Below are 17,344 nucleotides of genomic sequence, written 5' to 3' on the forward strand. Positions count from 1 at the left end.
TATCCAATTTTTCAAGTTTGAATCAAATACAAGAAGTAGATTTTCTGTAACTCACTGCCAAAAATGCACGGGAATTCTTATACTATTACGGGTGAGCGTATAGCCTTATGGTTCAGGGTGAATAGAAAAGGAAAGCCATAAATTTTAATTGGGAAAAAAAATGTAGACCTTTGTCTAAAGTCTAAAGAAATTCCTATTCAGCAACCATGTTTTATACCATTTCCTTCCTAGTTTTTAAGTTCATTTTTTTTTAAATTACACACTGCAGCCGTTGCAAGAATGAACTCTTCGTCCAAATGTTCCATCTTGGCAACAATGCACGTTTGGGTGGTCTTCCTTCACATCTGTGTAAAACGAACTGAACGTGTAAACGCCAGATTTTCGTTCAGTTTATCTGCACAGATCTGGCTTGGGCAAGCCAAATCGTTCAGATGGCTTGAGCGTGTAAACGGGCTTTTAGGCTATTGATTTCAGAGTTTTATCGAACAAAAACTTATAGTTTTATTATCGGTTACAAGGTGTTCCCGTCTGTTATTTTAAGTTGATTCAACTGAACATGTTCATATAGTTTTTGTTCCCAATGAATAAGATGTTTAAAAACATGAGCAAAAATATCATTGCTATTATGAAACTTCGTTCATCCTGTATTTTTTGCAAGTTTTATGCAGGTTTAAGTGGCCACTAATTATATGTAAGTACATTTGAAATTTCAATTGACTGATTCGATCCGGTGTAATTATTAAAATGTTCATAAATGTCAGCCTACTAATAAATTAAACTTGTCGGCTTGATTTGTACTGTTTGAATAAAAAAATCAATGCATTTATTCTAATTGAGATAGTTCGTAAATGTTTTGTGTAGCTGTGAACAAACTATAGAAAGGTTTCAATTTTTTCCCAGTTTCTGATCTTATTTCTTCCTTCTGTACCCTTTTATATTTAGAACCAAAACAGCACATGTTTTCAAAAGTAATACGTCTGTACATTAGCTCAAATAGTTTGAAAAGAAAAATCCTACGGATGACTTGTATCTCAGTTCTCAGTATAGGAATACGCGAATTCTTTTAAAAAATATTAAAATCTATATAAACAAATAAGAAAAATTAAAATATAACAAAAGTTATGAAAATATTTGCACAAAGAATAATGAAAGACTTTTCAAAATGCTAATTGATAGTAGTTTAAATTTGTGAACGTCGATATGTGTTGCAAAAATTTGTTTTGTGATATGACAAATCATAACGCAAGTAACATATTTTCTCGCTTAACCAGAATATGCAATAATGTAGCGTGTGTTGTATTTGTGGAATCTATATTTGGATCACCTTATTCGCCAGCAAAATCTGTTCATTAAAAGTAAAAACCATAAATGTTTTATTGAATTGTCTGAATTAGAAGAAAACCTGTTATACTACTTTAATTAGATTAATTAATGCTTATTTTCACCCTTAAAATGTTCAACATCCTAGTTCAATACATCTTAACATATTGTTCAAAATTATTACAAATAAGTTGCTCACTAATTGTGAGTGTTTTATGATAAAAAAATTGTTTGTTATTAAGATTCATAGAGAATAGAGAGCAATATTCTTGAGACTGTCGGTTGCACCAATGAAATGCTCTCTCATTATTTTCAATTGCTTCAATACCTTTCGATGTATTTAATTTCATATAGAGTATAATAAATTAATTTCTTCTAAAATGCGAATAAAATTGTTTGCCTTTAACCCTGTATTAAAGCAATTATGAGACGTTTCAAAGTCACTGGGGGCTGCCCTTAAACGCTGAACCATCTGAAACCATTTCTTCATATGTGATGCCTGTGTAGTATAAACGGATTAGAAGATATCCTGTTACAAAAGTACCGCTTTTAGGCCGATGTCCATCCACTTTATGGCGGCTGACATGCCTATATGTTGGCGTAAGTGCGGCAGTTTAGTGTCAAGCTTTTTTTGTTTGAATATGTTGCGGTATAATTTATCTTCGAATTGTGATGGGGATTTGATTTTTATAGTACACCGGAAACATCGGATGTAGCACTTTCTTATACAAACATAAATTTTTATAATAACAGCATTGCATGTTTTTTTATCTTATTGAAAATTATATGAAATGTATTTTATGACTATTTGGCAAAAAACAGAACCATCAATCTGATTTTTTGCTAATTATTAAAGTTGAAAATAAGCATAATCATGCATGTAAAAGTACTTTTGCTGGAAATTAAAGTCTTGTAAGAAGCTCCAAATAGTTGGACTGGCGCCTGTTAACGATAATTATTAAATTATCTTTACCTACCTATTAATGATATAAGTTATTGATCAAGGTAATAAAACTCATTTTCTGCTGATTTTGCAATATGGTGATTTTTTCTGAAAGCAGCATTTTTATTTTAGATAAAAACAACTTGAATTATTTAATTTTTCATAAAAAACAGTAAACAATATCAATTCATCTTCTGAATCACTTCAAAGCTTAGACAAGTAACAGCATTTGGGGTAAACATTTAAAATTCTAGATAACGATAGAAAAATCTTGTGTTAGAATTCCAAAACGCATTTTCGGTGTATCAGTGCGTTTTAAACTATATTGACTCTCTTTTGGTAATGATGGAAAGACTGCTGGAATGTCTTAAAAAATCTTTACAAATCACTCCTAGTCTGCACCGGTCTACGCATCGATGGGGATGATTCGATACAAGTAAATACAAGTAGGTATTCGATACTTGTTTCGATGCCGAGTACTTTTGAATTTTTGAAGGACTTGAATTTTTCATCACGCATTAAAATTCTTGTTTAAATCTGATTCTGTTGAAATTTTCAATAAAATCTAACTAAATTCTGGCTCTTTCTTTAAGAAAAAACACTTAATGCCTTTAGGTTGAGCTCAGTTTCAACTCAAAAATATTGTTTTAGTTTAGACTGCCACAATGTGCATGCTGGTTTAATTAATTAGACTCAACTCTCTTAAACAAACTATCTCAACAAATACTTAATAATACATAAATCTGACTCTGTTCTATTTTACAGCTCTAAGCAACGCCCAGAAAATTTAGGGAGAAATATTCTCATGTTCTGATGAATATCAGATAAAAAAGCAAAAGTGTCTGGCGATTTATCTGCTACTTATTTGCTGCTTCCAGTTTATATCATCAAGACTCACTGAACTCTAGGACAATCTTCATGTTAGCAAATTCTGGACAACAAAATTTTAAACTTTAAAATCAATTATGTACCTAAACTCTGTCAGGACAAATTATCTATTTTGGGCTTTTGCTATCGACAATAAAATACACGTTCCAGACGAAATCTAATTAAATAATCAATTTGAACTGAACTTGAAACTGCAGCAGGGAATTTTTATGCCACACTTGACTTTATTGCACTTTTAACGTCACGAACATTTAGATTTACGACTTCATTTTGTGTTTTATTACTTTTCTGCGATTATTCACGTTAAATGATTACCTCAACACAAATTATGTTTATGGTGTACTTCGGATAAGATTACATTCGAATTTACCGAATGGTAGTCAAGTGGCCACTTTAGATTTTTTCATACTCTCAAGACGTTGGTAATGAGTGTTACCACCCGTGTGATCAGATTCCTAATTTTTTTTCAGATTGCTTTGTTTCATATTTCAATATTGTCAAAGGAAAGTTTTAGCGGTCGGTTTAGAAGTGGCTTAGAAAATCACTTGTAATAATATCCAATTAAATTTGACAATTTTTAAACACAGATATTTGAATGAGTAGTATATACAGGGTGATTCACTAACAATTCAAAATTCTTAATCCGTAAAATAACCGGCAACATTACAATTAACGTGCCCTAGCCGAAAATGGATAATTTCGAAAATTAAGGGTGTTGAAAGTACATTTTTTATTCATTATTTAAAAAACCACTTTGCAAATTTAAACTTAATGTTATACAGCGTGATATATCGAAAATTCTGAGAAGAGCTGCAGAAATCCGAGCTCAAGGTATTGAACTTAAGATTTGATGATTTTGGAACCACAGTGAAGAATACAATTTTTTTAATAAGCCAATGTTTTAAGGTTAAAAACCGTGAAGAAACGGATAACTGTTTAGACAGCCACAACTTTTAAATGTTGTGAAGTTATACGAGGAAACTCAAATTAAAAAAGATTGGTATGGAAAAGGAAAATATAGTTTTCGATGATTAAATAACTTGAAAGCTTTATTTTTTCAAATATCTGACTTTAAAATTACCATCTTCAAATTTCACAATAATGTAACAGGCATTAAAATTGACGTTTATTAGTTTCTTATTCCGATCTAAAATAATATTTCTAATACTTGTTGGTCCTGTTGGTGATAAAACCTTCAGTTAACATATTTTACATCACTAAAAATTTCCATTATAATTTTGAAACAACTTTCGTTCAAATCGATTTATTAACAAACCAAATGTGTGAATTATTTTACATAAGAGCCATTTTTATTGCAAACATTCGAGTGTTCAATTTGTAACAAATTTTCAGTCCTTGTTGTATCTCGGCCCACTGTTTAAAAAGTAGGTAATTCTAATTGTTTAAACTGGAGTGAAATTAACAAAATTTGTTAAAACCCAATTAGGATAATTATTACGGTGTTTCTTACTAAACAATACCACACTTTAGACTAAGAGAAACTTTCAGATTTTATGACAGCTGGAAGGTTTAAGTTGCATTGTTCTAGAATGTTACTTGCGTGACCTTAAAACATACATTATTAGCTGAAAAGTTTTCAAAACTGGACATTTATATTGCGCGTGAAAATAAATTTATTCTAAAGTGGAACCAAATGATTACCATAACTTACTCTATACAATTAAAAGTTTAAGTGAACTCTAAATACAGGAAGTTGGAAATTTTCTATATCCGACAGCGGCTACGTTTCATTTACTACATATTGCAATTAGCAGATAATGGAAAAAATAAATTTAAGCAATATACCCATATTCCCATTTGTTTAACATACAATATGGTACAACTTGTCTTATTTGTCTAACGCATTTAAGCCTTTGGAGCATAAGTACTTCAGTGCCCATTGAAATCGTGTCGGGTTTTAAGAAGTGCCTTCTTAAGAGCTGTTAATTTCTAATTCAAGAATCGACAAGAAACATGTAAAAGGAGTTGTAATGCTTTTAGAGTGATGCTCTCGAGGACCGCTGACGGACCAGACCCAGGCCCACCTGACTACATTTTGACAGCATCTTTGCCAACGCCCACGAGTCTGATGACCTTTGTTATGGTGTCATATCAGCTTAATTTTTTTTCTTTAAACAAAATACTTGGGATGAACTGCCATAATATGCTAATTGAAAAGGTCTTTGACTCATTTTTCTTGCTTCAGCTTGAGTTGAAAATGAATTTTTCAATTTTATTTTAGTGTCTGTTTCATCCATTAAAAAGCGAAATCCAATCCGAAAATATTGTAAAGACTTGAATTGTTGAAAATTAAAATTTTAGTTCTCAACAAGAGTAGAGAAGATTTGGGTACCATTATAGTACCATGATCTCACAAATAAACAAACATTGACATAAAGACAATAACCGGTAGTTCCATGGTTTACTTGAGATTAGCGAGTTACTAGTTGGAATTGTTAATTTTTGGTATGCGCAAGTAAAATTTTTATATTTTGATAGCCTTTGTATAATCACTACATTTGCATGTTTTCCAGAAACATTTGGAACATGTTGCAATTGTACCCCAGTAGATTATTATTTTATTGATATTTTTCAAAGTCAATCAAAAGTTCAAGAGTTACGTGGATTCAGTCTAACAAATGTGGCACACAAAAAATGTGCTCATGCATTTCGTTTCGAATGGTTCTAGCCGACGAAATCCATTAATTATGTAGTGGTTTTACTTTTATGAAACCAAGACTTTTTGATTCGCATACGTATTATATTGCTTTTAAATTGTTTCCTTAAAATGAAGATTTTTGAGGTAATATAAAGATACATTGTTACATTTGTCTCTCGTATTTGTTACAGCTGTCCCATGAATGGGTACGTTTCTCTGTAACACTTTGTATTAACTGTATGTTCATTTTATTTTGTTTCTAATTTATAAAACTTTGAATATTTTATAAGGTAAGAGTGTAATTGATTGCCTAAACTACATAGTAGCACTTTATTTCACCCATAGCTTTCAAATCACCTTTGCAAAAAATCACAAGTAAAAAAATTTCCTTACTCTCCCTTACTGGTAGTAATTGACAATCCACAAAATGCTCATTAATAGTGTATTTATTGGCAATTTAGTATATAATGCGCGGTTCATTATGAAATGATTATTTAGAACAATTTTCTAACTCAACAAAATATGACTTTCATTGAACATTGAAGAGCAAGTCTCTACAAAAAAACTAAGCAATTAAGCATACAAAAAACGGTTAAGCAGTATGATCGCAAAAGAAGTAAAACAGCAATATTAACAGTAAGAAACAGTGGCTAAAAAAACCGAGGAGTTGAAGAAAGAAAGTGTAAAAAGGTAAAGTAGAATAGATGCAGTGAAAAAATATTCTCAAAAGTTACTGTTGTCGAAAACTGACGTAAATTTTAAATTCCGCTTCAGCTTCGGTTGAAAATATTGATTGATATTGAAAAGTCGTCTAGTAAGTAGTCGTATTTTTTTACACATATTTAATGCATATTTAAATATTGATCTATTTGTTAAACATGATACAAAGGCGTAACTTCGGTCGATTACTATAACTTTTTTAAATTTTTTGATTAGAACGCTAAATACCCCTTTGGTCCTCGCCCTTTTTTATAGTAATAAAGCTTCTGTGTGATAATTGTTAAATGTCTGTTGCTCATAAAATTAACCATTAAACAAACAGTGATGTTTACGATTTTGTCCAGGTTTACGTGGCGGTTAATCGGGTGAGTAATTGTTAAAAGTTTCCTTCTGATTGACTCATATTAAGTTGCAAATTGGTAGGTTTTACCACCAACATAACGCCATCGTTCAGCGTATTTGTTGCATAATTATCCAGTGGTTATTTTGCAAACGCAAAACAATATATTATAATTTATCAATTTAAGCGTCGGATTGATCATCAATTGAAATACAGTCGTTCTTTAGTGTGATCAATTCACCTGGGATATTTAGTATAAACTGTTCATGGCTGAAATAAACAAAGCCTTTCCCTTACCTAAAGCAAAGGCGGCAATATTGCTAATTATGTGAAATCGTCAACGACCAATCAAATCCAACGTGGAGAGGCTGTATAGCAGCACTGATTGGTCCAATGTAAACTAGAAAATTACCTGATTCTTTATTATTAAAGCATGATTACATCTCGAATATGGCAATAGTCTTGTTAGTCAATATGGGATATAATTCATTAATCATGGTGTGATGTTTATTTTTTGCTGTATTTTTATGTACACATCAGTTATATGAATGTCACAAGTATTAAATGGTTTGCTCCTGTTTCAAATAAAGCCCATCATTGTTATAATAGTTGCTCAAAAAATCCATCTAAAAACGCCACAGCGAATATTGGTAACTAGAGTATATTATTGATTAATAATATTTAACAGAAGATGAATAGTTTACTGGTAAATTGATAAAGTTGCACTTTATTATTGAATTAAGGAAACCATTCATTCATAAAGAGCAAAAGGTGGCAAAAATGTGGCTCTTTAACACCTTTTGAAACCTAAATGTATTGAAATAATTCCAGCATTTTTGCTCGACTTGTCTTGGAATGTGCAATAGGTTTTATGTTCCGTATTCTCCAGTTCTCTGTGTAGCATGATTGAAAATAATGCTCAACTGCGACTGTTATTTGAAGAAATTTTCCATCCCATTCGGATCAAAAGGTTCCAGAAACTGATTTATGGCTGTCTCTCATTTCAAAATTTCTCAATTAAATAAACGAAAAAACCTTCCAGTTCATAAAAAGACCGATTTCCTGTCCCTGGATTGGTATCAATTAAGATTGCAGCAAAGCTAATTTCCACGGTCGCTTTATTAAAACATGCCACGACTCGTGTCCAGCCCAAGAATTTAATGGTCTCTAACCTGACTTAATAAATTTAAATTTGGATCATTTCCATGTTGCATCTCAATCTGTCATCTCAAATGTCTGGCGACATCCTATTTAATGCTCTTGAGTATTTTTTCCCTTATTTTGTTCATTTGGAATAGTTGGAATTTTGATCAGATCTTCAAGCTTTTTAGGAGAACTGTTATTTCACGAAACCTTTATAAAAATGTATTAATTATTATTATTGGTTGTTTCCTGATTAATGATGTTTTAAACTTGGTTTTATATATACAGTATTTTTTTATTTTAATTGGCTTATTTTTGTATCGTTAGTCGTGGCATCAAGAAAATGATGTTGCAGTTAAATAAATCTCAGTAATGCAAGTGACTGTTTCTTTCTCAACTACTTGTAACTGCTTGAAACTGGCGAGTTTTTCGAGCTTTTAGACCGTCGTAGAAAAGAATTTCTGTGTGACGGTTTGCAAGCACTAGCAACTTGCATCTTCAGAAGTGTTTTGGCATGAAAGTTTTCACTGATGGATGGAGCGTCGGTTAAGCAACTTTCCACTTGACTTTAAACAAACTTCTGGTACAAATGGTATATTTATTTTATAAACATTATCGTGACTACATCTCCAAAATTAATTAATTAAGTATATTTATTTTATTTATTTATTATTATATACGAGTACATATATATAAACTTTTGAAAAGTGAGTGCAAGCAAAAGAACAAAATAGCACCACAAACACTTTCTTGCGATCGTTTATCAACAATACAATCTACTGAAGATGCAATTTCACCTTTAGTAATTTTATTTTTCAATGTACAAATATAAAGAATTTGAAGAAATATATTAGTGAAATCTTGCTATGGCGGCATTCATTATCCTTATTGGTAAAACAATAACAATTCATGTCGGTTATAATATCATCCCAAAAGACTTACTTATCTGTATACAAAAATAACAGAGTAACAAGAATTTCAGGAGAAGCTTAGCAAGCAAAAGCAACGTTTTAATTAGAGAGATTATTCAGTTTTATAGATTAAGTAAAATCAAAATTAAAGATTGCTATTGAAAGAAAATTGAAAAATTGAAAACATTATTTTTTTTATCGGAAACAAGTTTCCAGTAATACATCTCCTATCTAGTAAGCAATTAAACGGCGTCGAGAAACTTTTTAATCTTAAAAGATCTTAATTAATTCAGTATAGCCACTAAACACACATTCTATAAAAATACACAAACTGGACCAGTGGTTCGCATTATAAATTTTTATAAACATTTTTAAATTTTTTTGTTGTTTAGCTAACTACATATTAAAATATATTAATCCTACCAAGCTTCACGGAAGTTTAGATGTTGTTGGTTTATTCACTACTATAGCTGGATAAAAGCTAAATTAAAATATGGATTTGTTGTTTATATTGAAAAAATTACTAATTATGAATTCGTAAGCAAAGACGTGAAATAATTGGCTCGCAAAATATTCAAATAAAATATTTAATAAATTAATGTTCCATGTCTATTTCTTTCAAAGCGGAGGAAATCCTCAAGTACAAAAGAATAATGCATAAACAAAAAAAATTGACCAGCGTTTTGCAAATACATAATTCCTTTTAAGTATAATGTGTATAACTGATACCATGAACAGCAATTCAAAAATAGATTTTCTCCAACTAATTATTGATTTGATTGATCCAGAAGATAGAAAGCTACTTAAAGTTAACTTATTTTCTGGATACCGTTGAGTTACATTTACATTCGAAGTTGAACGAGACTTTCCGAGAATTTGCCAGAAAATATCATTCACAGCTGAACTTGATATTATCTTGCTAAACAGGTTAATATCATTATACTAATAAGGGGACGAAGAGTTGAGTTACATGGCATTTTGACGCCATTGATTGGCAGGTTTTTACCTACTTGTCTGAAATTCGTAATGGATTTCAAAATGCTATAGAACTTAATACGGGTGCCTGATCCATGTAACACATGGGGGGTGAAGTAGGTTCCATTTGGTTAATTTAAAAGATCAACTAAAATTTTATGGGGTTTCTAGTTTTCCTAAAGCAAACTGTTGTTTATACAGGGTGTCCCAAAATTATGTGGGCAAACTGAAACATTGAAATCTGCTCTCAACAATCATATTAATTTTTCAAATAATTATGTGTCGAAAAATATTTCCAACGGAGGCCCTTCTTGAAGACGGGCCCAGTAGCAGGGTTTTTTGCAAATTATTTCTAAACGGTTGAATTTCAAAACCTAAGTTGTAGAAACTTTAGTAATTTTGATATGCTGAATCTCGATCTGAAATTAAAACTCAAATTGAATTGGTTGAATTTCATCATAGACGTATTATTTGGGGCGCTACAAGTACAAAAAAAGCTCTAACCTTTTTTTTTTATTATAGATCAATCTTTTGTGGACAAATTGTGGAAATATGAAGTATTTTACGAAGAAAATGCACGCTTAATTTACTTCGCTCAGACGCACCGTTTGCCAACTAAATGACTTTAAAAATATCACTGTTTTATAAAAATATTTCCAATATCTCTAAATCTATTGTAAACATTTTTACTTTTACCTAGTATGTAGTAAAACTAGTGAATGTCTTCTTTTAGGTCTTTGGATTCTTTTAGGTCTTTGCTGTCTTCGAACCTCAAGCTTCAATTATGAGTTTGTATGAATTTTAAATCTCATGATGGCGCTGTTGTCTCGTCGAAACGTTATGAAATAACCGATATGAAAAAAGTATTTTACACTTTGAAATCCAAGCAGGAAAAGAATATAATAACAATTACACGCAGTCAGGATAATAAATGAAAATAAAGTTGGATTCTAAGCTACCAACATGATTTAAAAAGCATTTTATGGTTGGATCAACCTTTTCAAGAGGCATTCAACAGTCATAATACTCACTTTTGGAGCTTCGAGAATCCGAGAGTGGTTCGAAGGGCAAACTTCCAATATAGGTTCTCTTTCAATGTATTTCAATGTATGGGCGGGATTTTGTACAGGATAAATGGAAGCTAAATGTCGTTCTCCTGTGAACTACAGGTTTTGTGTCGTGTACTGTATTTTCTATGAACTATTGCGGTTTTCCTGTTTTCAATTACACCCTGAACTAAACGGTTCTTGTATTATATCGAATTGCTCAACTTTTCTCTATTTTCTCGCTCAGTTTTTTAATATTAATTATTAAATAGTCAGATTTCTTTATTATGCAAACTTGTGGTGTTCTGTTGCGAACACACCTTTAATTATCTTCGAAGCTAAGATATCAATTATTAGTGTTTTTCTGCTGTAAATTAAAATGTTTGCTGCTGTTAAAGTTAATAATACCCCAGAATCCAGACTAAAGTGTCTTCAGGTATGTGAATCATATTTATTATTTATATTTATAAGAGGTCGCAAGTGGTCCTGGCCTACCAGGTTAGATTTCGCGGTATTTTTCAAAAGTTAAGACATTAAAAAATGATTTTTGCCAAACGATTCGTATTAGGGAATTTCAGTTGCCAGGATCCATCCGACTATTCCTGGTTTTTGCCGTCCCCCGCCCTTTAAGCTGTAAGTGGTCCAGATCAAGATTTATTTAATTATTTATTTATGCATTATTCAATATACCGTAACATTGTAGGTATACATAATATGAGTATAACAGCATCTAGATGATTGAACATCCATACGTGCTTATTATTCATTAATTGTAAATATTTACCAGATTATTATACCAGATTTGCAGGTATTTTTCTAAGTTTATACTAAGGGGCCCAGTAGTAGGGTTTTTTTGCAAAGTATTTCTTAACGGTTGTACTTCCAAACGTAAATTTTAGGAACTTTGATAATTTTGAAATGCTGAATCTGGATCTAAAATTAAAACTGTCAGAATTTCAGCAGATTTCACTGTTTCAGTTTGGTCACCTAATTTCAGGACACCATGTATAAGTCACTAGCATATAAAGTCGATCTGCATATGAATCTAGTTGTTAAAAATAAGTCTCCTGATTTTGCGGTTTTTTTTGTGTGTTTTCTAATGAATCATTTACTTTGTCAGTAAAAGAAACTTCCGATTTTCTTTGGCAATAAAGCATCTTTTGATTTGATTTTGATTAGAAGACTAGGAGTAATGTAAACGGTAAAATATTAAATGCCCTAAATTTTATTCTCAATAGCATATGTATCTTGAACAGGATGCGAATAATCGAATGTTTCTAAATAATTAAGACAATACTCATATCTAGTATTGAATAATTGATACGATAATTTGAATTATTTAGAGAATTTAAATATAGCAATGCAATTGAGACACGTAGATGTACCTACTGTGAGTCGAATGAATGAAATTAATTTTCTTATTCCAAAATAAATTATTAAAAGTAATAATAATAATTATAATTATAATTAAATAAAGCCCGATTCGTTAATCCTAATCGGATATTAATAATTATTTTATATTCATTTCATTAAATTATTTATTGGTATTTGCCGATATTAAAATAAATTATTCTTTTGTATCAAATATTTTGCAATCGCTTTTTCCTCTATCGTGGTGTATAATTAATTGGAAACATTTTTAAACGTTAATTGAATTGATTCGAGTCTTTCCATAACCGAACAATTCGAATTAAATAATTCAAAATTTAAATTTGTAGTGTAATTATTTGAAAATTAATAATTACTGAGTGAAAAAGCACTAATCCACTCCATGCTTCTTATTTCCATTAAGCGACTTTTTATTATTGCTTCATATAAGCGCAAACTAAACATATCATAATTTAGGCAACAATTTGCTGGCAGATCAGTTTACTGTAAATTAGTAAGAAAATGTTCCTTTTATTAATTCTGCCTGAAATACGAACAATGCATGATTAAAACCATGTTGCTAAAAAAAGTTCATTATCAATTACAGCAAATGTGCAAATATTTATATAAGAGCGAATCAGTTCTCTCTAGGATACTCTATTAACTAGGACTTTAAGAAAACCCATTTCATAACCTCACGTAGTTCTTTTATTAAATGCAATAAATTTGCGCACATTTTATAAAGGTTTTAAAAACATTTCTATTTACGCTCCTACTTCCTAAGCCTCTGCTCATCTTTGTGGCACATAAAACTCTAGCTAATAATGAAACCTGCAATATTTAAATTTAAAAAATACTGCCAGTTGACAAGCTATTAAAAAATGAAAAACAAGTAAATTGCAAATAAAACTCTAGCTAATAATGAAACCTGTAATATTTAAATTTAAAAAATACTGCCAGTTGACAAGCTATTAAAAAATGAAAAACAAGTAAACACTTTAAACAGCAATTAGTCATTAAACCCAAAAAGCTCCCAAAACCAGAAAGCTCAAATTTCAGAAGTGAGTTCGTAAAAATACATAAAAATTTTAATGGCAGCCAGTAAATTTCAAGGGCTTTATTGTTACGACGGAAACCCTTAAGTCTTATTTATTTCCATATGAATTGCCATTGACACGAATAATAACAGAACGAGAGTAGCGTGCTCTTTCATAAACAAAATTCTAATAATGTTTGTTACTAAATTGAGTGACACAGAAACGCATGTGAAAAAAATCTTCTTGTCGTCAAGTTCGATAGACATAAACAAAAATAAATATTTCAAAGTCGAAGGAAGGAGCTGAAACCTGTGTGTGGTTCACTTATTCAAAAATCAAAAAAAGATTGTAAATTTTGATTAGCGCATAATTCAAGCATTTCAAAATGTTAAAACATTTAATATCACACACATGTAGGTGGATTCTGAAGGAGAGAAAAGCTTTAAAACCGCAAGTCATTTTGCTGAAAGTCGGCATAATGCGAGTGCATACGTTATGTCATATTTCATTAAACTTAATCAATCCGATTCGATGTGGTGTTCGATTCCTTTGTGATAACATTATGATTTTCATTAATTGATGTTTTGAAGGACACGTTTCAATATTTGCCCGTCATAATATATAATTATATTTCCTTTTGTTACTCGAACCGTATTAGCATATTGGGTTATTAATAATGATACGTGTTTGGCATACTTTTCAATTCGTATTTTTTATTTTAATAATATGTCAGGCAACTAATCAAAATTACTGGCCTCTCAAATATTTTAAAGGTGGTTCAATAACACACTAAATAATTAAATGCGGAGATTATACTCAGGCTAAGAGCATAGCGCATTAATTTCAAAACTTTTGTATCAACCAACAATACGCCCTCAAGTATCAAATAAAGTAGCGTGATCAATTTGATCATATTACCTCTCTTTGTTGCAGACAATATGAATCTTCCGGATCGGATTTGTCAAAAATAAACGCTTTATTACGTGTACTAAAGGAATAAAAAGCCAAAAACATATTGCGTTAATACGTATAAAATATCATGCTCAATGGTGTCAGAAGCAGAAGCTATTTTACAATCATTTGGAAGTACTTATACATTGCCGATCACTGTTAATGGTGATCAGATAAATGAATAAACTGAGTGGTTTATAAAACATCCAATAACTTTTTAATGAACGCAAATACACGAGCTCGTTCTAATTCGAAAATGTTTAAAAGTACCTACTATTCAAACTTTGATGTGGTGGTTAATAAAAAGTGGATAGTTTCCACAACGCTCAGAAACAACATAGACGCAAATAGTGAATATTTGAAGATTTACTTGAATTAAAAATTTTAAATTATGAGAAAAAACCTAATGGTTACTATAAGATCCAACGTGCTGACTTTTCGTTAAAATTTCTACTTAAGAACTTGTTGGCAAAACTTTCGTTCAAGGATTGTTTCCAGGGCGCTGAACACTATTTTAGTTATCTCCATCATGAAGGCCTGGGACAGTGCAATATCACTACATATAATCAAATTTTCCTTAGTTTAGACTAAACTGTAGGAAGATATTGTAAGTACATATACGCAAATGTGAAAACATTTCGATTGCCTATAAAGGGAACATATGGAATTGTTCATCATATGAGGATATTTTAACAGGTTTCTCTTTATAATGCAGTCAACCGTAAATGAACGTAAGCATACGCCATATTTAAAATGCAGGACAAACGGCCAAAAATGAAAACTGTTATGGAAATTTTTTTGTATTATTTAATATTAATAAAAACTTCACTGCAAATGAAGGCGAAATAAAAATAGAAACGATACATGCATTTCCGACACAACTATCAGTTATGTTGCTTTTCCTGAAAAAATACAAAAGAAAAAAGCTGATGAGATGCAGAAAACTTTTCATAACAGTTGCTACAACAAATCACACACAAAATTAGTAAATTCTGGCAGCTGAAAAATACTTAATTTTGTTTCAGTTGCAGATATGAACTTACGAACTGAACCAAATAGCAATATTTGAACTAAATACCCACACCAACATGCCGCGATAAAAGAAATACGTTTTTCTTGTGCATTGCAAAAAATATACTACAATATATAAAATAATTGGAAACACTAAATCGCAAATAAATGTTATTTTACCTAAGGACAAATTCAACTCGAGTATTTAGTTCTTTTCAAAGTTCAATTCACTATAAATTTTCGGAAGGTTCTAAAAATCACTAAAAAATGTGATGAAAAATTTCCAAACGTACATGAACAATATAAAAGTTGAGCGTTTCTAATATTTTTCGTAAAAGAAGTTGTGATAATTAAGCATATTTTAAATAGAGTGGATCAAAAATCAATCAAAGTCGATCAAATTATTTACTTTTACTCCGCAGTTTTAGTCTTCTATCCAAGTAAGCAGACACACAACAGCGACACCAAGAGTTTTGAAGACTATTAATAATATATATCATATAGCAATTGAAATATATAAATGACAAGAAATATTCAAACAAGTAGAAACGTATACAATTAAATTCAAACTTTTTTTGTGAGTGTTAAGAAAATAGATTTAACTGGACTAAATTCCGCTTATTAAAGATTCTTTGTTATGGATCTATTTTCAAACCAGTTCTTCTCCAGGTTTTTTGAAGATTACGCTTTAGAAGAAGCTTCGTAATGAGTTTTTGCCTAAGTAAATAGAAGCGTGTTTCAGAAACGTTTTAGTCTTGTCTAAGGTTTGTGTTTTTTATCAATAAGTAAAACTTTAAAATATTGTTTTTCTTATTATTCCTGATAGATTCCACTATTTTTTCTGTAGTATCGCTGCCTTGAAATCTTAGTTGAATATTCAGCTATGGAGAAATAAAGAATTCTTCACTATATAGAGGTGTTATTGATTCAGCAAACATTTAACACAGGGCCAAAAATTTTAACTAAAATATGGTTTAATCTTTTTCGAAAATTTTCCATAGCAATTTCCTCCATTACAAACTTGAGAGAATATCTGCTTGACTAGACAAAATATTTTCCATTTGTATTAAGCATATTAGCAGTCTGCCAGCTGCCTAATTAAAAACATATTTTAAGGCACGAGTCCGATATGCTTGAGCTCAGCTGAGCTTTTTGTCGGACCGATTTGTGGTATGTTGCTGAAAATGCAAAAAACTTCCCATTCTGTCCCATGTAACACGAGCCAAGAACACCAGCCAAACAAATATGAAAATCATGTTGTTCATTAGAACTTCAACGAAATGCAAAAACTGTTAGTTTTACTCAGAATTTGGATACTTTGATAGCTAGCGTCTAGATGCTTCTAATGCCTAATATGGATCTAATAATAGCGGAACAGATGACGTGATTTCCCAATATTAATGAAAAAAGCGATCAGCTTGAATTCTGATTGCTAATTTTAAGAACAAAAGGATTTGAAAACAGAACAGAATATCACATCTGTGTCTGGTCTGAATCTTTTTCCTCAATTTGTCTGTTCAGTACTCTGTTTCTAGCTCTTATGAGGCCCTCCATCTTCAGCTATGCGGAATTGTTGCCACAATCCACAGTGTATATTTTTTTCCTGATTTATTTTATTAAACCAAAAAAATTGAGATTAATTGCCTTTTGCATTGTTTGTCTATCTGACATCATTTTCTAGTTACTTCCTGATGATGTGAGCTATGATTTGATAGTATAATACCAAGACACAAAAGTGTGTTGAGAACAAAGGTAATTTATAATAGGACAAACAATTTTACAAAAAGGAAACTTAGCACGAATGAAAATGAAATCGATTTAAAGTGAAGCATTGTAGACAACAATATCAGTATAATATATCTTTAAATGCAACATCTTTTAGATTCCCGGTATTTGTAGCTTATTTCCAAACATAAATATTAATATCAAAGTGCACCTTGAGTTGGGTACTTTAATGTAAGAAAAACAGCAGAAAGCTAAAAGTATGCGACTCATCTTTGGCTGCCATAAACTAATATATTTACATGTTTAA

General features: G+C 30.8%; 1 long non-coding RNA gene across 1 annotated transcript; it reads left to right on the top strand.

Annotated features, from left to right (window-relative positions):
* Window positions 1-197: 197 nt before the first annotated feature.
* On the top strand, window positions 198-7,478 carry LOC109534451. Its single transcript, XR_002171635.2, has 2 exons — window positions 198-691; window positions 5,153-7,478. It is a non-coding gene; the product is annotated as an uncharacterized LOC109534451 (long non-coding RNA).
* Window positions 7,479-17,344: the final 9,866 nt, after the last annotated feature.

Source organism: Dendroctonus ponderosae, unplaced genomic scaffold (genome assembly GCF_020466585.1).
Source record: "Dendroctonus ponderosae isolate FM_Combo_2020 unplaced genomic scaffold, Dpon_F_20191213v2 Dpon_F_20191213_8, whole genome shotgun sequence".
Classification (NCBI taxonomy): Eukaryota; Metazoa; Arthropoda; class Insecta; order Coleoptera; family Curculionidae; genus Dendroctonus; species Dendroctonus ponderosae.